Source organism: Labrus mixtus, chromosome 7 (assembly GCF_963584025.1).
Source record: "Labrus mixtus chromosome 7, fLabMix1.1, whole genome shotgun sequence".
NCBI lineage: Eukaryota > Metazoa > Chordata > Actinopteri > Labriformes > Labridae > Labrus > Labrus mixtus.
In genome coordinates, this window is record NC_083618.1 from 7,895,453 (window position 1) to 7,922,537 (window position 27,085).

At 41.2% G+C, this 27,085-nt stretch overlaps 1 protein-coding gene across 4 annotated transcripts in view; it reads right to left on the reverse strand.

Annotated features, from left to right (window-relative positions):
* Window positions 1-27,085, reverse strand: part of sema3fb (sema domain, immunoglobulin domain (Ig), short basic domain, secreted, (semaphorin) 3Fb) — a 56,528-nt gene that overhangs the window by 26,694 nt on the left and 2,749 nt on the right. The window lies entirely within an intron of this gene.

Sequence of the window (27,085 nt, forward strand, 5' to 3'; positions counted from 1 at the left end):
TCATTGAGTAACTGCTTGCAGCAGGACTTAACAGTACACAGCCCCTCCCAATTCATAACTTTCCTGGCAAATAACCAAAATGCCTTAGTGAAGTGATTGGATCATGGAACTCCTGTGTTTAAACAAAACATTGAAGGGAAAAGGTGAGAATGACGATTAAACACACATCCTGGCACTTAAAAGTGCAGCACACAGGCGCTACGTGACACTGTTATGGGTGCTACACCCCTCTGCATACTCTGGCTTCAAATGGGTAAATTAAAAGTGCAGGACGCTGCCAATGACAGTGAAGAGCATGTTGCTGCCTGAAGCCTGCTGCTCTCCAAAGGGAACCACTGAGATAAGGAGGGTGGGGGATGGTGATAGAAAGAGACAAAAGTTTGCGATCTGCTGCTCTGACACTGAACCGGAAGGGAACGATGAGCAATGTGAATGGACGTGTGTTGTAATCACCTGCTCACTTCACAGCTCTGTGGTTTTCCCTTGCGGGACGTATGGCTGATAATTAGAAACTGCAGCTTTTGCATCATGCCGTCCTTCTGTCTACAGCACAGAGAGGCTCTACAGATGTCCACAAGTAATGTTTTTGAAACCACCTAAATTGAAAAATCTTGCGTCAAATAATGTTTCATTCAGTCTGCTTAGATGGTAAAAATAGAGTGACACAAATATTCCGTTAGCCTCCAGCACATCATAAACAAGCTGCAGTACCTGAGTTGGTTCCTGAGGCGATTTCCAAGCCGTCAGAGAGGGGTGTGTAAGTTCACACGCAGCAGAGTGGCAGCAGTGATAATTAGGGTGTTTAACAGGGGGCGGGAGAGGTGACATGCTCTCACACATCAAAGGCAGCGATTATCAGGAATCCTGGCCAAACATTTTGATTGCTGTCAGTGCGGAGGGGAAAACTGAAGTAAAGGTTGTCTTATTATTTTTCAAAAAGGTACACTTCATTCCCACAGCAACAATGGATTTCCGCACAACTTTCCCCTAATTTTACAAGGTTACCCTCTTAGTAGTTAGGTCAACTTTAAACAATAGGCATTGACGACTGAAGCAACCACCAGCAACAGTGTCATAGGTTCAACAGACCTACTTGTGATGACATGTAGGCTATAACCTGGAAAATTGATCTGAGGTTTGGTCTTATTCAGTAAAATATTTGTGTCTGCAGGCCTTGTAACGCTCCAATGTACTGGGCGGCTGTGGCTCAGTTGGTAGAGTCATCGTCTCTCAACTGGCGGGTCGAGGGTTCGATCCCCAGCTCCTGCAGCAACATGTCTTGGGCAAGACACTTAACCCTGAATTGCTCCCGCTGCTTCATCAGCAGCGTATGAATGGAATTCATACGAATTGGGATTAGTCACTTCTGATGGTGTCACTACATAGCAACCTCTGCCATCAGTGTGAATAGATAGGTGTGAATAGGTAGGTGTGCGTTGCGGTGTAAAAGCGCTTTGAGTACTCTATTTGGTCTATTTACCATTCACCATAATTTATATGTATTTATTTATACATAGTGACTTTCTTTGTGGTATATTAATTTTGAGAATGTGCCCCAGCCAGCTCTCTGTGTGTAAATTTTAGAAATTTTACAACAAATGTGTTATTTGAATACAGTTTGTTTATTCAGAAATAGTCTGAGATTTTTTTCTGACGAGTTGGCTTATACCCAGACACCTGTATCTGAGGGTTGCTGTGATTCTATCTTATCTTAATCTTGCTAACCTTTCATGTAGTGAGTTCCTGTATCTGCAGGATAACAAGCATTCTTATATATATGGGGGCAATTGTTGAGCTCAAAAACATTAAGACAAAGACCAGAAAACAGTTTCCTGCATACGGACTAGTGTGTGGCTGCTCAGAGGCTCGACTGGCACCTTCAATGTTAGTTTGATAGCCGGGAGAGACACTTGTACTCTGGGACTATCCCACACTGCCCTCCTTCGCTCTCCTTCAACAGCCCCTTTCAACACAAACTTGTCTACATGTCAAACAGTTACAGGAGTTATTTGGGTTTGTGTGAGCTGCACGCTTCAAAGCCAGTAGAGGAGTGACACAGTTGTTAAAGAATGCCTGTGTAATTACTAGAGAGTGGGTATGAGGTTAGCTGTGCTGCTAAATGAAAAGGAACAATAACAGCATGTGAACGCAGCAGCTGCTCGCCTCGGCTTAGTAACTCTGTGGGACGGAGGATAATAAAAGCGGTCAGAGGCTCGGCCACCGTGTCACATAAGATAGGACTCGTCATTCAGCAGTTAACAAATATGCGAGGGTAGAGGATCCAGAGATACGATCTGACCTGCTGGTAATGCCACAGAGCCTGGCCCATAAAGGAATGGTAATCTTTTGTGATGTTCTCTCAGAAGCATGGTCAAGCCTCGCTGAAATCTGTGTGTGCGTTTGTGTGTGTGTGTGTGTGTTTGTGTGTGTGTGTGTTTGCATCTTGGTGAAGAGACGGGCTCTGCAGCTTGCTGCTAGGAGAGAAAACACAGCCATAACAGCATGCCTGTACAAACACCTGCCTCATTCGTACAAGCATCAACATAGGCAACTCTTCCCGCTATTATCTTACTTCAGACATGACACTGAGATGTATGGCATCAGGAACAGTATTTCATGCTGAGTCTTTTATTTTGGTCGTTAAATTACGCTTCTAACGACCTAACTAGCTTTTGGCGTGTGAAGGCTTTAATGGGTTAGTTGTACTGCCAACACCTGACGCAACACACTGACAAGGATTCTTGCCAAAGAAATCCCAAAAATAAAATCATGATAAATGTCATCAAATGTTCTACTACTATGTGACTATGAGTCTTGTATTGACACATTTTCAATATTTAAACATCATAAGGGATACACCAGAAGCACTACCATAAACAAAATCATTAACCACCACTCCTGGCCTAACAGTGTCTGTGAGTACACCCAGTGCTCTGTGAAACGTGATGCCTTTGTGTTAACAACTGTCACCACCTTGTTACTTTTGGACCCTACTGCGCCCTGCCACTCCCTGTCAACCTGGGGGGCTCAACCATTCTATTATTAGGAGCCACTGTAGGGCCCTGTCCCTCTTTTTCTTATAGCCCCTACCCCACACTAATGGCACCAATTTGTATTCACTGTCAGCTCTGATGAGCTCTCATGCGGAGAGATGGCCTTATCACAAGGCCTCTGGCTCCCATCACCAAAGCCCCTCTGCTGCTGACTGCCAAGCCCAGAGTTCTGACTGACAGGTGAAGAGGGTGAGGGGGTTGGTGCAGAGATACACACTCTTTATTACCATGTTAATTCTCAAAACAGAACACAGACGGGCTCTTGTACAGAATCGGTTGAACATAACACACGGAGTCGATAAAGAATCCATGACCAAAACTTGAATCACATACACTGCATGTTGTCCTTTTCCCCCACCTTTAATCCTAATGACATTAGAAGTCAGCAGAGTAGACCTGAGTTCCTTCTCCAAACAAATGAACACCTTCCTTCCTGGATCTAACTGAAACATGTATAGATGACGGTCCAGCTGAGGAGGATGTAAAATGTGGAGAGAAAGGGATCCTCCCAAGAGAGTCTTGATCTAATCGCACACATCTGCACAAACACAGCTCTGTTTTTACTGACATGTGTTTTATTAACAGTATCCAGCTCAACAGTGACACATCTGGTCCTTTTCCAATCCCACATGTCAACTAACGGCAATCCTCCTGTGACCTTTACATACAGACTATCCATGTGAATCACTTGTGTTTAAGGCAGTGTTGGGATAAACGCGATACTAGCAATGCATTTCTAAGTAACGCGTTACTGCGGTGAGCTGTAGTCTATGTGCAGGAAAAGAAAAACGTCTCTCACAAGAATGAATCACCGAGCTAAACAACAACATGCTTCTCAGCGTAGTGCTTCAGACACCAGAGACCCGGGTGCAGCTCAAGTTAGCTTGGCAGAACAAGGAGGAAAAGCCCCATACAATAGCTGGCTTGATTTAAAAACACTGCCAGCTCCACGTTCTGTAAACCAGAGTAGACTAATAGACAGGTATGTTGTTGGCGACCTGCTTCATGTTAACTGCTGAGAATGTTGCCTTCATAGATCCTATTGGTAAAATACCTACACGCTGAAATGATTACACTGTTATTTGAAATGTGCGAGTTGTCACAGCACAATTCTGCCACTGCAACACTAAATAATGTGAATGTTAGAAGATTGAAGCAAATAAAGTAATGCTTTCCCAAGTAGCTAGATTATTTTATAAAGAAGTAACTTTGTAAGTAACTCAGTAACTTTTTAATAGTAGCACTAAGTATAGTAACTATAACTTGTTACTTATTTTCAGTAACGTGCCCAACACTGGTTTTAAGTCACAGAATACCCCAGAATTTACTTGTTGCTGCCTCCATCTAAAGCTGTCAGAGCTCTTTGGATTTATGGCAAAAAATGCATCAACCAGCTACCGCTTAAAAAAAAGCAATGGTCAACAGAGCTGTTGCAGCCATGGGCCAGGAGACATGCTGAGGTCAGAGGTTGCTCTGCTGCAGTGGCAGTGCTTTATGTTCTGGTTTAATCTGGGATTAGCTCAGGGTCAGGGTTATCTCTCGTCAGCCTGAGTGGAATCAGGAAACAGGGATTGCCTGGGGTAAAGTGGCATTACTGGATGGCTTGTCTAGAATTGCAATGGGCCTGTGTTCAACAGGAGTGAAGAGTAGAAAGAGGGAGGGAGTATATATGGAGCATGGCTCACTGGGCTCTCGGTTGTAACCTGGTTGCCATCACTCTAACACTTCCCTGCCCTGAGATCCGGCTCAGTTGAAGCCCACATGCACTAACATTATGAATTACTACACCCAGTGAACCAATGAATCACTGGTATATTATATCTGTCTAGCCACAGTTCTTTGCATACCTTCTGGTTTCCTGAGTACATTGAGCATGGTAAATTCATTTTGAGGCTGATTTAGTACAGAAGCGAGAGGAGCCAGCAGGCAGACGTGGACTCAAGTGTCTGCATCAGGGGAACAAATGAAAAGCCCTGCAGAAGAGCAGCCAAAATGAGTCCCATCTTAAGGAGCCATGTTACCTTTAGCCTCCCTTATCTTCACCTGGCTTGTCTCAGCTACATATCCTAATCCCCACATATTGGACACACTCCAGGAGGAGACACACTCTAAGATCTCTGGTTTTTGCTATCTGGTTCCAGATGATGTGTGTGCCTTAAAGAAACAGTCAGCCTTGTTATAATTTACAATGGATCTGTCTAAATATCCATTTTCAGTAGAAAGTAAAGTTAGTTAAAGCGTAGACTTCTTAAACTAAACCTCTATGGGAATGTTAAAAAAAACAATGCTTCCAGCATAACAAAAAAAGATAACCTGAGTATATAAGAGACAGACAGAGAAAGTGTTTAAGGCAAAGAGTGATTCAAAGCTGAAATACTTGTACAGTACTTGATGCCACAAATTAACCCTCTGGGTTCAGTTGTATTCAAATGACAGAAGCTGAAGCAAAGGGATTGTCAGTATTTGAATAAACAGTTTATCTGGCATTTTTGTGGAAAAAAAAACAAAGACACAACACATTTCATAAAAAGTAATAAAAAAGAAGGTAATTGCTGCAACAATCTGACTTCTGGCTGAAGTATTCAAACGCTTTCTTAATTGTCAACTTGATGTTTTCTTTCTGTGGTCTGATAAGTTTTCATAGTTTTAGTTGTATCAATGTATATGTATATGTATATGTAAATGTAAATGTCCTTAAAGTAGAAAAGGCTTTCTTGGTGGATGGAGGAATAGATCTGAAAACTGTCTCAATGCGACAATAATACTCTTTGTCTCTCAGGTGGATCCTGACAGGCTTGTGGCAGATTTACAATTGTGCAGACACAGGATATAGCAAACTAATGTATGTGACACCAGAGACCCACTGTAGTGCCCTGTGGTTATGAATGCCTTATTTGTTGGAGCAGTGTGGGGTCACAGTGTGGGAGGCCAGTTGTTCCAGCCCCTTCCTGAAAATGACAGGAAGACGGGACAGACTGTGACAGCAGCCATTGTGGCTCTGCTCCAGGTCTCTTCCTCCCACCAGGCTCCTGCTGATCCTTCACCCTGAGTAAGTACACACCCTGCCACCTCAGCGCTTATCTTCCTGTCCCCTGGGGGGCAGGGTGAAGGAGAAGTTGTAGTTGGAGCAGGAAAGTCTTATAATGTTTTATTTGCATACGGTTTCTCTAGTCTCCCATCAGACAATAGGCTAATGATATTGACGGAAGCACGAGACCAGCAGACATCCCTCCGATTCATCCCTCTTTGATCAGAGGCAGGCAACCAGTTTAGTCCCAATGCATCCCTGACTCCCAGGCTTAGGGGACAGGAAGTGGGATTAGATGACTAAGTCCAGTTGTCCACGTGTATGTCAGCCACTTCATCACATTTTGCCTCATCATTTACTTTCTTTATTCAAAGGGCACCCATCTGAAATAAAAGGGCTTATCCTTCTACAAACAGCCTTGTGATTCTGCTTCCCCTTCCCTTTCTGGGTCCATCAGCCAGGGGAAAACATGAAAATGTCTGTATTACTGACAAACAGACAGTCCCATGGGAATAGACAATTGGGGGACTAAAAGCTGCTGGTAGTCTTGGCAAGTAATGTTTTCGGAAATGTTAGTCAGATGGAAGAATGGCTTTGAAAAACCTGCCCTCAATAACCTGTTGAGCAGATTCAGCAAATGATATATCAACATGTTGCTTTGTCCCTTTGAACAATAAATTGCAACACTTGAAATTGCTTTTTTTTGACAAGAAAGTTTACTTCTCAACCAGCACAGTCCAGCAACCAGAAGAAGAGGAATGTCAGAGGTACCAAGACCATGAGGAGTAAAAGTCACTGGTTGAGCTGTGCTCTTTGATGCTGTAAGCTGTTTGTAAACCACGACTGTTTTAAGGGCCTTCCAGGGCTCCGTACTCTTATCCTCTCTCAGAGTCAGAACAAGATAATAGGTTCCCTTAAGACGAGAGGAGTCAATCTGGTCATGGATGCTGTCTTAAACTGCAGAATTTCAGTTTTTAGGTCTTTTGAGGGGTTCAATTTTGGTTGATTTAAAAAGGACAATAAATAAATTATAATCCAGAGCTTGTGAATATTTACATACAAACCCCTGCATGTTGTTCATATCCTGAACCCTTGATCAGCATTAGTCAACTTACTCCATTATATTCGACAATGTCATTTGCACTATGCGAGTACATTATATTTACCTGGTTATTATCATTTAAGGTCTCTACCATGATATTTTATCGAGCATTATCAGCATAAAGATTGATAGTTTGGCAGACTCAGCTCCATGCCCATGTAAGGCGGTGTTAAGAAGATAGTAGCAGGAGAGGGCTAGAGGGTTTTAAGGGTCGACGGGTTTACCAAGCCGATTTAGCCATCCCAGTTTGTCACTGGTAATCTCCCTGCAGCTAACAGGGTGATAAAATCAGCCTGATAACTGCAGGACATGGATAAAGAGAGCAGCAGACAGAGTGGGTGAGAGAGAGTGTGCATGCCTTCTTGGACCTCATCCCTCCATCCCTCACACACGTACAGATAAAGGGCATAGCATGCACATTTACACGCAAGTTAAGTACCTCGCACACAACAAGTGTGATGGTTCAGACATGCAGCAGCTGGAGGAATTATAATAACATGTAAAAAATGAGACACACCAATGGCTAAAAATTCCAAGTTTTTGTGACAGCAGTTCCTTTACAAATGCAAAACCATTAAGCAAACGGAGGACAAATGAGGTAAGTCCAGATGGCAAGTACAGGGAAGTAAGAAGCGTGTGAAAGGTTCATGTTGGTTCCTCTGAGATGGAATGGAGGTGTTCTCTTTAGCATTGTTGGCCAAAACCTCAACCCTCTGAGACAAAAACAGAGACACACAGCTAATGCATCCTCGCTCCCCTCAAACCCCCTCAGTGTGGCCTCCTTTATCCCACCATGAACACTTAATTCTTTCAGGCAATATGCTTTCTACATCAGGGGGTTCTCATGTTTACCTGTATTCTTGCCAAACAGACGTAATCTGAAAAGGTAGGAGCTTCTTTACAACAACAAAAAAAGATCTTTATTGCTCTGTGACGGCACTGGGAGAAATAAAGATATGTAAGAGGGTCATAAGTGGTAACCTTGCTGGTTCTTACCTTTCACTGACAGTCCAGCAGGACCTCATTTAGCCATTAGCTCTTTTACCAATACATTGAGAGGAAATGTGCTTGTCACAATGTATTAACTGACTTCACAGGCAACCAGGTAAAACAGTAATATAAAGCAACCTGTGGGATGAAATGATACCCCATAGATTGTCTTGGTCTGTAAAAGCTGTAAAAACGGGGCTTTACATGGAATTTTAAACATTGTGTATACATTGTGAATTGTCGGCTATGAGTCATACGTAAGTGTATAAGGTTTTCATTCTGAATGAATTAATAGTTCTATGGAGGTGTTCAACTGAAACACCACATCCAAGCAGCATTTTGTTTAGTGGCACAAAGGTAAATTTTCCCTGTTTCTCCTTTGAGCTGTGCTTGTGTTCTGCTTCTGAAGCTTGAGTACTCCTGTGATTGAAAGTCACTCTATAGCCCGACCTCCCTCTGGTACAGAAAAATCCAAAGAGACAAAACAAACCCTCTTACCCACTCAACACTTGATTGCCCTGCAGCTCTTCAATACTCTGAAATTGGCAAAGTGACCTTGATGAGGGAAATACCAACTGTCAATCATTGATTACCAGGACTTTGTACACATTCACTTAAGGGCTCCCCTTTCCAGTTAAATCAATATCAGCCAAACCCCTGTTAGAGAGCAACACAGACGAGTTACTTTTAAGGGAGTATGGAGCCTGAGGGAAGAGAGTTTTTAATGTTTTTAGTGGGTAGTCTATTAAGTAAAATTTTGCCTGTTTCTAGATTCTCAGTCTGCAACCGCACCATAACAAGCTCTGCTGTCATACATACAAGGCTGTGGATCAGTGCTAGAGTCACCATCTCTCAACCGGAAGGTTGCCAGCTCCTGCAGTCACATGTTGAAGTGTCCTTGGGCAAGACAGTGAACCCCTAAATGCTCCCACTGTTACGTCAGCAGCATGTGAATGTGAATGGATGACTTAATACTGATGTAGGTGTGACCTATAAAAAGTGCTTTGAGTATTCAGAAGACAGCCACTTGAGGCTGGCTCCAAAAGACCTGGAAGTCCCATACACACCCGATATTATAATGTCCATTTTGACAACAGGAATAAACATGTTTGAATTAAACATTTCTTTATTGGCAATCACTGTTGAGTGTGTGAATGTTTTTTTTATAACTTACCCAATTGTATTATGTGAAGGATGTGAATTATGCATAATTAGGTGTGTGACAGATGTACATTAACTTTGAGGATTTTTGTTGTAGGGATTTGCCAGGAGGCATAGGCCAGACTCAGCTCCAGCTCTTTGCCCATTGTTAAGTTGACAGAAAGTCCGATAGAAACCGCATTTCCAAAATGGCAACTGCCATGGATGGGCTTCAAAACAACTCTTCAGAAACCAATGGGTAACGTCACTTAGACTTAATCCATGTTTATATGCAGTCTATGAGCTTTACAGACCAGAATGTGTAAAGATAATATTCTGCCACCCATTGGTCTTACAAACAAATTGCCATTTTCCAGTAATTTATTGACTTTGCTGTTAAAAGCAAAATCACAATTTTGGATCTACGAGTGCTGACCAAATTGTAAAAACATTTATAAGATATAGATAAACTTTAAAGATATTTGTGTCTGTCTTATATCAGCCTGTTTCTTTTTAATTAATGCAAGTCCTCTTTTCACATCAAAGAACACCAGAGACCACGTAGGAAAGAGGAGAGCTTTATGTGTAACCACTGCATTCCACAGGAAAGCTGAGTCCATAAATGGGAATTAAAGTAAACCACGTCAAGGTAAAAACCCTGCTAGTGGCTCTGGTAAACTGAAAAGTGTAAGGTGAAAAGGTTGATACCCTGTCTCATTATTCCTAGATAGCATATTTGACATGGAATCAAGTGTTAATCCAGAGAAAATCCTGCCAGGTTTTTCTACCAGTATGGCCCCACTGCAGGTTGGTGGGAAGTGGCTGACGGATTGCTGGGCAGCATAGCCCCTAAGCCATGACTATAAGCATCCCGCTCTGGCAGTGTTTGAGGCTAGAGATCTGCACTTCACGTAATGACTCATTGATCTGAGCTTCTCAATCCCTCGCCGCCTTATCTCAGCTAATGGGGCGGCATCATGGTCTGTCACAGGCTGCTATCTCTCCCACAGACTGAGTGCACTTAGAGGTCAATGCTGTAGCTTTCCAATAGTGTTGCACTACAACCAGGTGAAAAAAAACCTTAATTTATCTTTTTTTAACACCACCTCTTATTACTTGACAGGCAACACTCTCTTAAAAACACTCGGTTGTTTTCTTTTAAGTGGTGTGATATACTATCCCTCTAAGACATTTTATCATTTCAATAGCAAACTTCATACATCCAGGATTCTCCTGGGTGCAAGATAGCCTTGCTTTGACCCCAAACATTTGAAGCTAACAAAGAAGCTCTCCGATGAAAACCATGAAAGGCTCCCAAATCCACAGTCATTTATTGCCTTTGAGGCTGGCATGACAGCAGAAGGAAGCAAGTGTGAGGGGGATCAGGGGGCTGATGGGGGGGATAAGATTGAATGAAAGTCTGTGTAGAGAAACACATTCACAGTACTACAATACAGTTCCCTCAGCAGGCTCACTTTGTGTGCTTTCCCTACTGGCCAGTGCCACTGAGATTACAGGTAGAAAGTATTTCTGTCAGAGAACCATGACTACAAACACTTATCTGATCTTTACTTTCAAAACCATATTCCTTCAGGGTCCCATATCAGAGGAGCAGTGCTGCAGCACTGGCAGGTACATCCTTAAAATCCTCTTTGAATCCTGTGTGCAGAAACTCCTAATTTTGTAGAGTTCCTCTGTGTCCAACATTAATCCCATATGACCCAGGGTCATCACTGGGTCTTCATAAAGAAAACACTTTCAGGAGAAAAAACCCCTATCATTTTTCCTGTTCCTTATTAACCCGAGGAAAGTTGTCTATCTCTGGAGGTGACATCCACACATGGCAGCAGACATGCAGACAAGCTGACAGCTGTGGAAATATACTAAGCTTTGGCAAAAATCACAACTTGCCTCCCTGCAAGGTTTTAATGACCAGCCAGTCTATCCCTGCTTGGTTTGAATCCGCAACAGCGAGGCACACCTGACAGGCCTGACATTTGACTGACAGGCAGGATATCCTTCTCTGTGACCCTGCAGCCCTCCTTGTGAGCCGTTCTGGCAGTGGGTAATGAGCTACGGAAGAGGTTGGAAGTATGGATTGCAAAGTGTCTAAAGTAAAGCTTTTGTTCTGGGTGAATTCCTAGATGGAACAGACAAGAAACCAGCAGGGAGGAGGAATCCAAAACCCTAAAGTTTATTTTTTTTTTCTCAGTGAGAAACCAGTGTAACTGAGATAATTGCAGTTATCTCTACTTTATCCCAGTTTCAGGCGATGTTCTACTTTGACAAACCTTCAGGGCCCCTCTTAGGAGCTAAGACCATAGTGGGTGTTCAGATCATGGTGTTAAAAAAAGTCAAGGGTCTGGGTTGTTTTGGGCGGGTTGCTACAGGTAAGGGACAGATTTATACGTTTTAGGGCTTATTAGCTTCCAAACATCGTACACTGGTTTATAATACTATTTCAACATCCATTACGTTCTTCTGTTTAGCTGTCATTACGTTAAAGGAAGAAGATTTACACAGAAGATGGGTAATGAGGGTAATGGTTACTTTCTATTCATCTTGGTTCTTATTGTCTTTACTGTAAGGTAGGAAACATTTTTAGCCTGCAGCCGTAGCCTACAGTGCAGTCGATACTGCAGCTTCATGGTTACAGCTTAGAAAAATAACTTCAACACATTTAAGTGTATAAAACTGAGCAAACTCAGGAGAGAAACCTGCCTTGTTCTCACAGCCTTCCATAGCCTTGAAGCACCACAGCAATTTTGCATCAATTTGGTATGAAACCCATCATGGGTCAAGTCCTTCTTGTGCCCAAAGACAACATTGACAATTATTTTGCCCTTTTCAAAACAGTGCAAAACTCAGCTCCAACGTGCAAGCAGTTATCATGGAATGCTATTATTGGTTCAATGAGTGCATAGATTCACTAAAGGCATAACCCTCAAATAGTTTCACAATCTTTTAAATAAGCAGGCTTGTAATTAAATAGTCAGGGGGCTTCCATGTGCTTTCCTCGTGTTTCGTGACTTCATCCATTATTTTATTATTGGTTTATTATACTCCATCTCTAAAGTTTCCTAAAGAGTCCCTCTCACTCATATTACACCCCTTTAATCAGCCGCACTTCTTATCTCGCATGACACTTTGCATTGAAAACTTGATAAAGTTGGTTTTCAGTTACTGCTGATGTTGTTATGATTCATATAGAAAAAGACATCTCGTGTTTTTATTTCGCTGCTCACAACTTAAGCTCTCAGCAACTGAGCCTCGCTCCTTCTTCCTGGCTCTGCTACAGCACTGCAGGCGATGCACAGCTGTGAACAAGAACCAGCCTCTCGCAATCCTCCAAGCCCTTGCCCAGCCCACATGATGTGCCTGAAAAATATTTTAATTGACACCGCAATTAAGCAAGACAAGTTGAAACAGAGCTCTTCTGAAACCTCAGAGAGGAGTGAGTACTATGCCTCCCCAGGCAAGATTATCTGGAGAATGTTGAGTATTCATCCTAGGCGTATGGTCTGTATCTCAGGCAGATTTGGAAAATAAAGTTTGATTAACTGCAACATATTACCACTTAGAGATTGTTGTGCATACCAGTGCTCTGACATAGTTTAACTTTAATACAACTTGTGTGTAATAGAATTAACTTCATGTTTGTTTGTAAATGTCATAACATGATTTATTTATTAGCTTTATGAATTGTAAAGGATTTTTAAATACCTGGAAAAAAATCAGCAAATATATTATACTCTGTTTGGTTTTCATAAATCCTCAACCTTCTAGATCAAAATAATACAAATAGACTCTGAGATGTCAGCATTAAAGCTTTTAGGAGTGAATTGGTTCAAAAAAGTTCATACCTGTCAAATGGTTTGAGAACCATTTCTATTACAAAGTAAAGCAGACATGGTCTCGAACATGTTTCAAAGCTGTGCAGGTTGATTTACACATCACACTTATGTCTGTGGAAATCTGAAAGTCAAGGAATCCAAAATGCATCGTTGATTGGGTAATGGTCACCAGTAAAGTAAATGTGAGGTTTGCAGTAATTGAATGATTCTTCATTAGCATTTGGAATGTATATCTATATTTACTGATTGCATAAACACTATGGTTTGGCATTAATACAAAATGGGGAGCTGCTCTATGTACAATAGACAGGAAGATGTAGAGACACACAATGTAAGAAAACATTTCTAAATGTGTAAATTAGATACCTTTTACTTTCCTCTGTCAACAGGACAATTCTTAGTTTTTATATCGTCGTTCTTTTCCCGCAGCTTTTCTCGAGGCATGAAAGATAATTGATCAATTTCAGCTCACTCTACAGCTCAGTAAGGTTAACAATGATGCATGACAGGCAAGGGCCCATATTTTCAGATATTTATCACAATAAAACTCAAGGCCTCTTTTGTTGCTAACAGGCAGGTGAAGGATTACGCCTGAAGCCAGGCTGCAGCTTCATGAAAATAAGTATTTCACAGTAACATTCATTGCTTGCCAATCCTATTGTTGTTATCAAATAACTTATTGATATGACATCAATTATACATCGGCACAGGCTTGTTTTTAACATCACCTGTAGAAGCATGAATTAAACATGATTACTTTATAAGAGATGATTTGTAGTAGACCATTCATTTACAGTAGTACAACCACGGTTACATCCACACACTTTAAAATATCACCTCAAAGAAAAGTTTAAAAATAATGAAGAATTAAAACGGAGAGAAAACTCTTCGACAGGTAAACTATCAGTGATTGTCTTCAGTCATAACAGCTCTTTTCAGCACTGGCTCTCACTTCCCCTGAATTTCTTTCACATCTCAAGAGGCAACCCATTTCCAAACACCTAAACAATGTTACTCAGTGTCTGGTATCTGCAATGTATTTTAGAACTTGACACAACTTGGATCTGTAAGATTTGTCTTCTTGTCTTGTTTTGACAAGCTAAAAAAGCAAGCTGATGGAGTGTAACGGAAACAGAATAGGATTAAAATGCCTTCCTTGTTGATTTCATATCGCAGAGATGTATTATACTGTTGCTAGAAACCAGACTGTAAACATGAGTAAATAGGAGCCAACGTGTTATTTCTTCAGAGTTATTGTAGTTTTTTGATTGACTGCTCATCCCAGTTCAGATGTATCACAGTTTGGATTCTATTGGTGATTACATTCTTGCCATATAAAGCAGATACTTACAACTCACTTGCAATGTATAATGCAAAGAGGGCTGTATGGCATACTAATGACCCCAACCAGCAGGACGATACAATCACACCATCAGTTGTTTTTATTTCCAATGCACCATTTCCCCAGTTAAAAAGTTTATCCAGCAATCTCTCCAAATAAAGTCACGTAAGAACATTTCCGTGATTTTCCAACAATTTCTACATGCTCCAGTGCAGCCAGTGAGTCTTGATGTGCCTTGGAGTTTAATCTGCAACCACAAACACATGACGGAGCTTTCCTGGGGGCGTCCACAATCCACTGAAGAGTTAAATCCACAGAGCATTCCATCCCCATAGCGCGTCATTAAAAGCGCAGCATCTCACCTAACCATCATTTATCTCTCCACCGCTAATTAGTTCCGATCAATTACCTTTTCTTAATGCTGCCTCCATGTTTAAGAAAACAGGAAGCGCTGCTTATTCATTGCTGCTCATTTTGCCAGTCTTTTAAATATACCCTCGGGTTGCTACCACTTGCTTGGGCTCTTTTTCTGCTGCGAGGCCTCATTAAAAAGCCATCATTCAGCCCAGAGTCCAACACAAGAAAGAGGTGGACTCTGCAATACCCCAGAACCCCTATCTGGTTGTGCACTATGACAGAAAGAGGGAGAGCTAACTGACTTAATTATGGGCTTTAAAAAAGCAAACACTCGTCACAGTTGAGCTACATTACTAAGCTTGGTCTGAAAGAGTTACGAGAAGAAGAGGAGAAAAAACTGGTGGGTGATGATTAGTCATTACTCCTTTGAGGTGAGTAAGGAGATTTGTTTAAGCAGTAATGGCAGCAAATATATCCAGAATATGGACACATCCAACAATGTACAGTTACTGGCAGAACTTTTAACTTTATACCATGAGAAACTAATTCAACAAACATCACATACAATGTGTTACTCCATTCCTCGTCTTGCAACCTTGATTTCTTTTTTCCACCTTGAAGCATGTCGAAACGTGGAAGGAGGGAGAGGACAAGTGGGGTAAAACTTGATCCACACTGTACCATAATAGAGACAGTGGACTGATTCAGAAGTTGGATGGAGAGAAGTTGGAGTGAAATCCTAGCCTCTGCTCGACGTGCCTCTCTTCCTCTCTCTGTCCCCTTCTCTCTGTCTCTCCCTCCCTCTGTCGGAGCAGTTCATCTTGGACTCTCGGCCGTTTGTCTTCTCACAGAAAGGAAATGCAAAGTAGGCAGCTCCAAAACTCTGGGAAACGCTACAGGACGTCCCTGGGGGGGAAAATAAATACGACCACTCTAATCCACACCGTAAAGTGGCAATAAAGTATTCATTAACCCTCCATTGAAGGGCTAAGCGGGAAAACAAGCAAGAGAGTTAAGAAGTCAAACCGGGACTTAGCGTACACAGCAGCACCACCTCTCTCTCATCTTCAGATTTAAAAAACAAAGAGAGGACTCACAGAGCTCAGGATCTGGCTCAGGCAAGCAAGAAGATCAGAAAATCATAGACTGTGGGGCTGAGTGACTGAATAAAGTGAGCAACATTAAGTTATTACCAAATAGTTCCACAAACAACATCCCTGATGCTCATAATCTCCTGTGCTTTCATTTTGCAACATATTACACACTACTGATTTGGCAGGATGCCAGGCTAGAGGGAAGGGTGTAAGGAGTGCACTGGGCCCCTCTATATTCTCACTTTCCCTCCATCTGAACTTACTCATTTTTCACCTAGACTGCTGTCCTGTCTGTGCAGCTCCACAGTAGTGCTCCTCAGACCTGGACTGGGGAATCTATAGGAAGGATAGAGAAAAGCCTGCGGGATGCTGTGCGCCACATTCTTTAACAAAAAAGCCTGATGCCAGTTTGACACCCTCCCCCAGGTCTCCCAGAATGTGAATGAACTTCTTTGAATAGGAGGCAAACCTACACAAATACCCCTGCAGCTATAGGACCTTCACAGGGGGAAGAGTGTGTGGGCAACGTCAAACAACAACAACAACAACAAGGGCCAGGGTTCCATTTTTTTCCGCCCCTTCGCCAATCAAGTGGAGGCACTGCCGCAGTTGGGGGCCTGAAAGGATGGGTCGTTCACAAAAAACGGCCTGTCAGGGGGTCACCACTGGCCCCGGCCCGGCTAGAATGGATGTGAATGAGTCCATCCCCACACATTGCAATTAACACCTACTCAACCAACAGACAGGGGGCAGCAATAGGGAAAACTTCAAATCAGCATTTCAAAACCAAGCCACAACAAAGGCATCAAAGTACTTGCATTGTTATACGTTTGAGTGCTCTTATAAGAAAAACTCTTCAATGTGTCTCCCAAACAACCTCATTTCCTCTTGGAAAAGTGCTAAATGACCTCATCGCAGACCAGATGAGGATGTGGAAGGCAGGGACAAACATGCTGAAAGGTTTGGATGTGAAGAATTGCTGACTGCATTTTACCCGTAAAAGGCTGGAGCGAATTCTGAACAAGTGTAGGACTAAATCTTAACAAACCTAAAAGTAGTCTCCATCTGACTTCTGCAACAAATCCATATGCATATGAATTGATGTGGAGTATACCTGTTGGCCTTTAGTACCCATTTTTTTTACCATTCAATTGTTCATCTCAAAAACAAAAAAAAAAACAACCTCAAACTCAGAACCGTTTCTGTTTTTAAACATTTATGTCCAGACTTTCTGAACTTCTATTTTAAATCAAATCACATCCAGTCTGGCTCATATCAGTGTCTGTTTCACCTTTTGATCTAAAATGTAACCCATCCTCAACAACACTGCAAATGAACTCATTAACTACAGATAATCATCAAACTGACACAACAACATGGAGAACAAGTTTCAGATGAAGAGGTGTAATAGTTAAATCTTGTTCCCAAAATGTTATCATAGATATTTACAATCTCTTAAGATTTCATGAAAGTTAAAAGATGAAGGGCCATTAAGCATTAAGTTCTAATTTAACAAATGATCATATATATGGTTCCAAAAACGTTGCAACACTGTAGGGCTGTCCCTATAAAGCAATTGCCCCTTCAGGGTGTCTCCAAAGTGTGGTATTATTGCACCACCCCGTTTTATTTATTTAGCAAATTAGTTTCTTAATCAGGGGTCGGCAAGTGGCCCGTCAGCACACGGTGCTTTGTTTCAGCACCAGGCTCTGTCTACTGTCTGCAGCGCTGCTCGCACACAGTGGGTTTCCTTGATTCTTGGGGATTTTTTTGGTGCAGATTTTACAAATTGCATCATCTAAATTAGCTGTTCCTGCTTTTCATTCGACTAAGAGTCGTAATGTTCCTGAAAGGGGAGAATTTACATTCGGTTTAGGTACCAGTGCAGAAGCCATTTCCGTCTGAACATGAGGTGGGGTGAGGTGACTACACGTGCGGTTGTGAAGGTTGGCTCCATACTCCGTCGTTTGCTTGTTAATATCACAGTCATTTCTGCAGTAACCATGACAGCCCAAGAACTATGCAACTGTTCTTTTGTTATTATAGGCCCTCCAAATACTCCTGATACAACAGAATTACCATGCTACACAGTACTATTGATTGTTATCTCTTGTTTTTCCTATTCCACAACAGTGTTAGTCACAAAGAATTGACAAATATTCAGTAACACTACATAGAGACAGTACTTCTATGCAGCTTCCTTGCAGATGTGTCGCGCACATGTACAGACGCTGTGGTCCTTGTCTCAGCGGCTGTGGGTTCAGGGTTCCTGTCTCTCTTAGACTCTCCTATCCAATAGAGGCAAAAAGGCCCAAAAAAATAACTTTAAAAAAAGTATGTCTATGTTTAGAAAGAATCTTAGGAGTAGTATTTCTTTTTGGATAGTCTATAACCTAATACTCCTTCTTCAGCTTCAAACTAACTGGCTGCCCTGCACAACATTTAGCTCTACTTGTTAAAAAACTTTTCTATTGGTTATGGTATATGGTTATTTATCTATTGCCTTGTTCTGAGGTTACATTACAGTGCACCTCAGTATAGTTTATTTACTACACACCTCAAAGAAGAGGGGACACATGAACAGGCACTAGTCTGCAGCTAGGAAGCACTGAGACGCACATGAAACTCAATCCACTACTGACAGAGGGGGAGAAATTATGTCGAGGTTGTAGATCAGGGGGGGCAGTGGCCTTGACCTCCCCAGCCAGGGTCATGCTCTCTCACTTGACCTTACTGAGAGTCACCCACATACTTAAGTCTTCGGGGATCCACTCATGCTTGAAGAAAGGTCTAAAGTCATTCAAATGGGAAAATGAAATTAAGATTTGTAGATACTGGTCGATGTACAATTATTTTCCTAAGCTTGTACAAATGGGGAACAATGTTTGAATTATGGACAAGATTTATCTTTAATTCTGGGCACTGAACATCATTTAATTACATGATGACTATTTACATTGAAGGCTAACCTGCCTCTGTATATGACTTCATGATTAACAATGCTCAAACTTTTATTCCAAGATAAGCAGAATTTCAGCAAACATGTAGAAAGAAGAGTGTGTTATCTTTGCTGATGATTGCAGACAGTCCTTTAGGGGGAATGAGTCGGGGAAAAGTAATAAAAGGTAACATTTCATCAAAGTGACAAAGTCCTTCTAAAGGAACGTGTCAGCTTAACAGTGGAAAGTGAAAATGATTCATAGGGTTGAGAATGGTACGCTTCTTGAGATGATGAGTTCAAAGCCCACAACCCCAGTAAATCATGAACTCTGCTGGTCAGAATGGAGAGCTGTGATGATGTAGGAGCTATAAGGAAATCACAAAGGCAAAAAAGTTTTAATCTTGTGTTCTTGCTAAGAGCAAAATTCATGTACCATACTAGAGCAGAGGGAAGGCAGTTTGGTTTTCAGGGCTGGAAATACAGGGTTGCAGATATCTTCAAAGGCTGGTATGCCAGCACTGGGCTCTGAATATGATACGTGCAGCTACAAACAGCCCGTTGAGGGAGTGGAGGGAGGGGGATGATACAGTAGAATTTGCAGAGGTTAAGGACAAGGCAGCCTTCAGTGTTCTGGATGAGTTGCACAGGATCTGCAGGGAGAAGCGTACTTTGACAGGGAAGGCTACAAAGGAAAGGCTGATGCCCAGATGGAAAATGTCCATAAAAAATGGCTTCAAATTTCAAATTCCTAAAACAAATCAAGCTCAGTTCATTGTCTGTTGGTCTTAGATAACACAAATTGTGTCCGAATGATGCTAAAACAAAGCATCAATGTCATGTGTGTGCAGATAAGAAGACATAGAAGGACTTTATAGTGGGGTCATTATTTGGTGTGGTCCAACTGCGGCCATTGAATCCATTTTTTTTCTTGCACAATTTACACAACCTTTTCATTTACAGTGTTCTTCTTCACTTGAACCTTTAAAGCCCTTGAGAGGAACATTCTGTTTTGATTTTGGCGGCCCCTGAGTACAAAGTGGTGCGTCTTATCTCTTTGCTGATCAACAGAAACACTGGTGCTAATAATATACATAGTTCAGCCCCATTGGCGTTAACAAGACAAAGCCAGTCTGAGTCCTCAACCTGTTTATCCAGTCCACACTAATGCCCTGTTTTCTATGTAAGAAAGGACACAAAATCCCAAAGGAAGTTATAATTATGCCACCTTGATAAAGGACCAACCTTGAAGCTTGGCAGGTGTGCTAGATACCAAGCTGGAGGCGTAGATGAACCTGGCTGTCTGGATGGTTCAACCAATATTATATGTCAAGCCTTAGAATGCTACATCATTGTCTGTGAACTGTTTCCTGAAGAAACGGGGAGTGTAATCACAAAAGACGTTGACAGTTTTCTCCACATCACTGACAAGTCTCAAAAAGTTTAATCACACCTGACGTGGCTTCCATGCTGTGACTGATTTGGTCTCCTGTAACCATAGCAAGAGGGAACAGTCTATTTATTGTTAATTTTATCAACGTATTACTACTTTGTTGTTTTTATCTTTGCTTTGTAAGGTGACCTTGAGTGATTATTATTAAAAACAGTATTATATTGTTTTCCATTGTGGGATTATTTACTGCTCAGACCTGTTTGCCAATATTTTTCATTGAAACCAGTGCCATAATTCCATTAAATCTGCACAGTTTAAATTGTTTGTCCGAACCTCTTATGGAAATTTTATGCAAGGTGGACAAAAAAAATACAATAGTAGTTCTATAAATGACAAAAAATGGCAATAGATGCTGCAGTGGTTGGGGGAAAGTAATTCACAGTATCTGTACAATCTGGCTGGTATTTCCCAGTCTGGCATGGAAGGGTTCAGCAGGGAGTAACAGATGCAACAACATCCCCATGAAAGACAAGACGGATAAACAACACTGAGTCTTCAGTCTTTTTAAGAGACGATCTTGATTTCACCAGAGGCAAGGCACTGACAGAGGCTGAAACTTGACTCAGCAGACAGTTTGACTGGTGAAAGTCTGACTCCAGCAGGGAAACGGAGCTCAAAACAAAACTTCCTTCTTTTTGATGAGGCTACAAGAGTGCACGACCTCCATGTCAGGAATCTGAAACAACCCAGTCCCTCTGTATTTACTGCCATGCCCATGCCAGGGGGAGAGAAATTAGAAGAAAGGGAAAACTGCAGTAGTAAACTGAGCATTAAAAGAAGAGTTGGACAATATCTAGACGGAACTCTGACACCTTCTGCCTCCATTGCCCCCAATAATCCCATGGAGTTCATTTTGTTAGAAGTTGTGACCAACTAACACTTCTGCACTTACACATACAATATACTGTATATCCAGCACCCATTCTCCAGATGTGAGAATCCAGACCCAAACACTTATACTATCCCTTTTATCATACATTAGGACCACCCAAGCTGCCCGAGATACACTTTACAACCTTGCAGCCATATGGCATGCGAATCAAGTACAGCAAGGTGCCAAGTGGCTGTATTCTATAACAATCCAATACAATGCCTTTATTCATGGGACATCATAAAGAAAGTCTTGTGTGCATTTAATAACCATGAGAAGGAGAGAATAAAACAGATATTCTTGGAGCAGCCGCATCAGCACAGACTTGGAGGTGCAAACGGCATAAATGGTTGGCTGAAAACAGCAATGTGATGTGACCTCATGACCAAAATTTCGCTTGCAGACTGGCACCATCAAAGACAGACACGCGGTCACTGCCGGATTCAGGGGCTAAGAAAGGCACCAACATACTCTCTTTTTTTGACGAATATCACACATCCATCCCACACATATATACCTGACAAGGAGAGGGGTGATAACATAATCAGTGCTGTCGTATATTATATATAACTGATGGATTAGTTAAGGTTGATTTCAAATCTCTCTGGAAAAAAGTCTGAGCAATAAAGAAAGCAAACTTGCATTTTTTCTCCAGTTGTCACTTTACCCTTTGTATATCATTGAAAACAAACATGTTTGCTGTGCCAAATGGTCCAGAAATAACATGTAATCATGGTCCTATCTGTCAGCCGCCAAATATGGTGCACAAGGCTTTGGTAAGAGGCTCAATGGCAGACAGCTTATCAATAGCTGATTTCAACATGTCAACTTGGGATTATCGGACAGATATATGTTAACAATTACCACTGACTAGATAATGATCCATGTCACATGTTTTGACAACCGCAAAGGACAAGCATTCACATTTCATTTTTCTACAAATGCTGCATGATTTAAATTTGCCACAACAGGGGTGTGCTAAAAAACGTAACTTTTGCCACAGCTTCCATTTTCTTGAGCACATGCATTATATATTTTCTACATTCTCTTATATCAAATTTAAAAAAAAAACATGTAGGATGGCTACTGGCCAATGACTAGGACCTAACAATATAATGACACTCTTTGACAGCAGATTCACAGGGGAGCGCAAGTTGTATCGTACCAAGCTGCGTTTGCACTTAAACCGCCCTCACCACGCGGCCGACTGTGTTCAATGGTTAACCACAGTCCAACAAATGACTGCTGTGTGCCGAGGGAGAGGAGAGTTTTACACTAAATATAACCTGGTAAAGCTACTGTAGTGTGGAGAGAGGCTGAGGTCTGGGACATGGCCAAAGTAATAATGGTTTCCAATGCTTTGACAGACTAAACTTTGCTGCTGTGGTAATATATGGACTCAGCCCTCATAAACAGTAATTAGAGATCACAGCCAAACATCAGTGGTACCAGACTACTAGAGCAGTGGCTTTGTGACATACACGTGTGGTTTGCTAACACAGCAATATAACAGTTAGGGCGAAGGTATGCCAATATTCTTGGGGTTTTAAGCAAAAAAAAGAGGCAGAGAAATAGGAAGTGTATGTTGGCATAACCTTGAGCAAAAATATTTCACATTATATTTAATCTGTAGTGCAGAAAAAGGACCTGGATGCAAACATGCCAAAGAAACCACACAATAACAATTCATTCCAACAGTCACTTTTTAGTTTACACTCAAAATACTCCAAAAAGCATGATGTCATAGCCAATCAGCTAATCAGGGATAAATGCACAAGATAATTCTGACCACTAATATGCCTGGAGAAGAGAGTGACTGCTGGTATGTTGCATGAACAACAGTAATAACAGTTTAAACATTGACTAATATAAGTCACAGGGTGAGTTCAGGGCATGCCCAGACATTAACTGATAACAAACTGCTGAGTTATCAAAACATTACTTCACTGTATGGATATACTCTTAAGATGCTTTTCTGTTGCTTTAAAACCACAGAATAAAAGAATAAAAGGAAAAGAAATACTGTAAGACAATGGCCAACACAGCATCCTTAGTGTTTAACCCCTAAAGGGGGTTTCTAACCCTTTTTGTTGCCTAACATCCACTCAGACACACTAACCAAAACACACACACTAACCCCCGATATAAAAGACTTTGCTGAGGAGTGAAAATAGGACCCTGCTATTAGCCCCTCACAAGAGGCACGCAGATGGGAAATATTTGGAATAATGACAAGCCAGGACTCCTTCCTTTCACTTCCACCTGCCCTGGCAGCAGTGAGTTGTGTATTGTGGCAAAATTGACCCACATTGTGGTGATCTCTGGTTCTGGCCTTGTATGTACGCAGTGGGAGGAAGGAGCAGTGTGCTGTAATCCTGTGTGTTATGGAATGGACTGACTTCCTTTGTACTGACAGACCATTCATCCGTATCTGTTATTGTAGAGAAAAGCCGTTCAAATTTTTATTAACACCAAGTCAGAAAAGTTGAAAAGTCCATTGGGTTAATCCTCACTGGTCATGGCTCCATGTCATGTAGGTTACATCTGCACTGCTTTTCAAAGAGAATGTACAGTTGTAAAGATTCTTGACCCTGGGCCTCTGCTTATTCTGAAGCCATGTTTACTTTCTCTCTGTTTATCTGAGCAGAGAAAAGTCCTTGGTTAAAAATCCCTTATATGTCATCAAAAGCTTTCAGTCATACCTTCCATGTAAAAAAAACCCTGAACAAACGGATGGCTCCTTACATACATTTTAAATAATATGATGCTTAATGATAGATTTAGATGATAGAGTCAGCAGCTCAGAAAAGGCAGAATAAATGTGTGATGTAAGGCTGAAACATAACGATGGATTGAGATTTGGATCTGCGTAATGCATAAACTGAAAAATATAAGAGAGGGAATGGAGGCAGCACAACAGCAATAATGTGCAAATAACGTATCAGGAGCACCTTGTCCATTCAGAAAATGTGATGTTTCCTGTACCTCATGTATGACACAAAAGCAAGAGAGTGAAGATAACTCCACATATAAATCTGTTGATCTTTTAATGGATTTACGCTACAAAGACACTAGCGTGTCTATGGAGTCTAACAGAGAGGCGAAGCTCTCACACAATCCTTTCACATGTTAATATACTTTCCCTTCAGTAACGGGCAGCTCTACAAACGTTGCACTTCAATTGGGTTAAATCAGGAATGATGGCACAACTAGACTAAAACTCCTACCCCGTACACAGAGAACACTCATGGACACTCAATACATGACTTTGGAGAACATTACTACTCTATTTAATAATAATGATAATAATAATAATAATAAATTCAAATGTAAGGAAATACAAGGTTCTGAAAATTGTATTGTCATATTTAATGGTTTCAATAAAATCTTTTCAAAAATGTAAAGTTAAAATAAAACATGCAGAACCAGTTTGTCAATTAATCAAAAGATAATTAATCAGATTTGTTTTAGTCATCTTTACACAAAAGTTCCCACACATTCTTCTCCTTGATCCTTCTCAAATCAAAGGATTTGATGCTCATTTCTCATATCAGAAAACAAACGGAATATAAGGTATTGGTCTTACAACAGAATGTAATGCTATCTGATTACATTTATGAACACAATGAGCTGTAGGACACAATCAGTTTATTCTTACATTTCCCTAATCATAAAGAGAAAATAATCTACCGATTAGTTTAAAGAACAATCGGCGGATCGATCAAAAATCTAAATTACAGTTTGTAACAGACTTTCTTCAAACACAAAAAAGAAAATCACAAGTCTTTCACCAAAAAGTGAACTATTTCACTATTAAATGTCTTCCTTCACTTCAATAATAAACTGTAATATTCTAACATGTCACGACAGGAATCACTCTGTCTGTGTGTTAACTCAAACTATCTGATCAGGTTGACTCTTTGATATGATTCCTGCCTTTTTACAGGTTGGCGACAGCAGTTTTAAACTAAACTCACATCAACTGATTATCTACGCCAGATTTGTTACGCTTCCTATCCCTACTTCACAAAACACTTTTGCCATCTGACATTGATCACACCTATATGCTGTGTAAACTGAGGCAGATTTCTGTCTTGCTAACACTGCCCTTTCTCCTCGGCTTACTAACACACAAAAGGTGATAAGCCTGGTCAAAGTCTAATTCTAAGGTTTATTTCACAGACTTGTAAACTTTAATCTTATTAACATGTGTTTATTTTACACTTTATCTCTCTTTTATTCTTTAGAAATCTGTTTCCTTTTATCAATATTCCCTGACCATAAAAAAATGGTGCACTTAATGATGCCAAAGCAAAGCAAGTATAGGACCCATGATTCACTCTACCTGCTCTAATAAGGAAGTGAAGGCCTCCCAGACAGAGGTCATGGTTCTGAACCTCTCTCCTCAGCTACAGAGTTAGTCAGTTAAGATTGTGCTTGTAGTTCAACTCAGAAAGACACGCTCAGCTTAGCTGAAATTAATTTGTATCAACAATGTAACATGACAATTATGAACAATAATTATAAACAGAGGATGAATAATTAACACATTATTTTCTTCAGAACTCAAACCTGCATAAAATCAACACTTGCCCTCATCCTGTATTCTATTAAAGCCTCTGCCCAGAAGAAAATTGCTTCCCAAACAGCTTGAGCAAAAACTTAACACATCTAGATGCATCTAAGAAAGTGCAGCCAGCTTGCCAAGGTAAGGACTACATGGGCCTCTCAAAAAGCAATTAAGGGAGAGAGAGTCATAATATTGAATGGAAAGGGGGGTGCATTCCTCTGAGAGAAGCAGCAGCAGCAGACTGTGAAATTCATATTGACTGGAGAGGCAAACACACACAGGTAAGCAGCAGAGCCGAGCTTTTTCCACCGTGCGTGTCAGCCGAAGAATAGTGCCTGTAGTCTGCTGCTTTCTAATATATTGTGGGTGAGTTCAGCCAACCAAAGATGCTCCTATACAAAAGCATTCAAAGAGTCTGCTCACAGAGAAGCCACAGAGCAGCAGAAAAAAAAACAATTTCCAAAGTTCTCTGAAAACAACACAGCGTCTGTGTTAAGTTCTGACTAAAATGATATTTGGAAATTGAAAAGAATAGAAAGAACTGCTGAGCTCTTGATGTGCGTTCACTGATGTGTTAAATCCTACTTGATTAAAGCAGGAAAACGCCTTTAACAATGAACCGTGCCAGTCCACTTAATTAAGTCAACTTGTACTGGGGAGCGCTGGGAAATGGAAAGCAAAGCAAACAGGGGTGCTGCTTCTCGCTCCCTGGGCTTTTCTCTGGGTGCTAATCAAAGGCTTGATCTCCGAGCAGGACAGGCCTCGGGGACGTCTCTCTGCTTGGCTGATCTTGGCAATTTGCTCTTGATAACACCCTCTCTTACTCTGCACCCCTCGGAACCCAGCAACCTATCTCACCTAATCTATACGGCCGCTGAAACGTAAAAACACAGCACTCTAAAGTCCGAGTCTGTCTCTTCAGGATATAATTAGATAATTGCTATAGAGCTACAAAAAATATATATATCATTGTTCGGGTTTCAAATGTAAGATTTTGATATTGAAGCTTATTGAAAATAATATGCTGCTCTCAAATCAGCCCTAACAAAAATCATGTTTATTGTTTTAAAGAGTACAAATAAGACACACAATGTCTTTAATCTGTGCATTTGTCCGATTAAAGTTTTCATTATAAATGTCTTGGTAAAATAAGACAGTGGAAGCATCTGCCGATTATTACAGAGTCTGAAGGTTTGAGGAGGGGGCAGCAAATGAAGACTGCCTGCATGATTTGTGTGCGGTCTGCTCTGTGGTGTAACATTAGAGTCTGGTGATGCTGCAATTTCTTCCTCT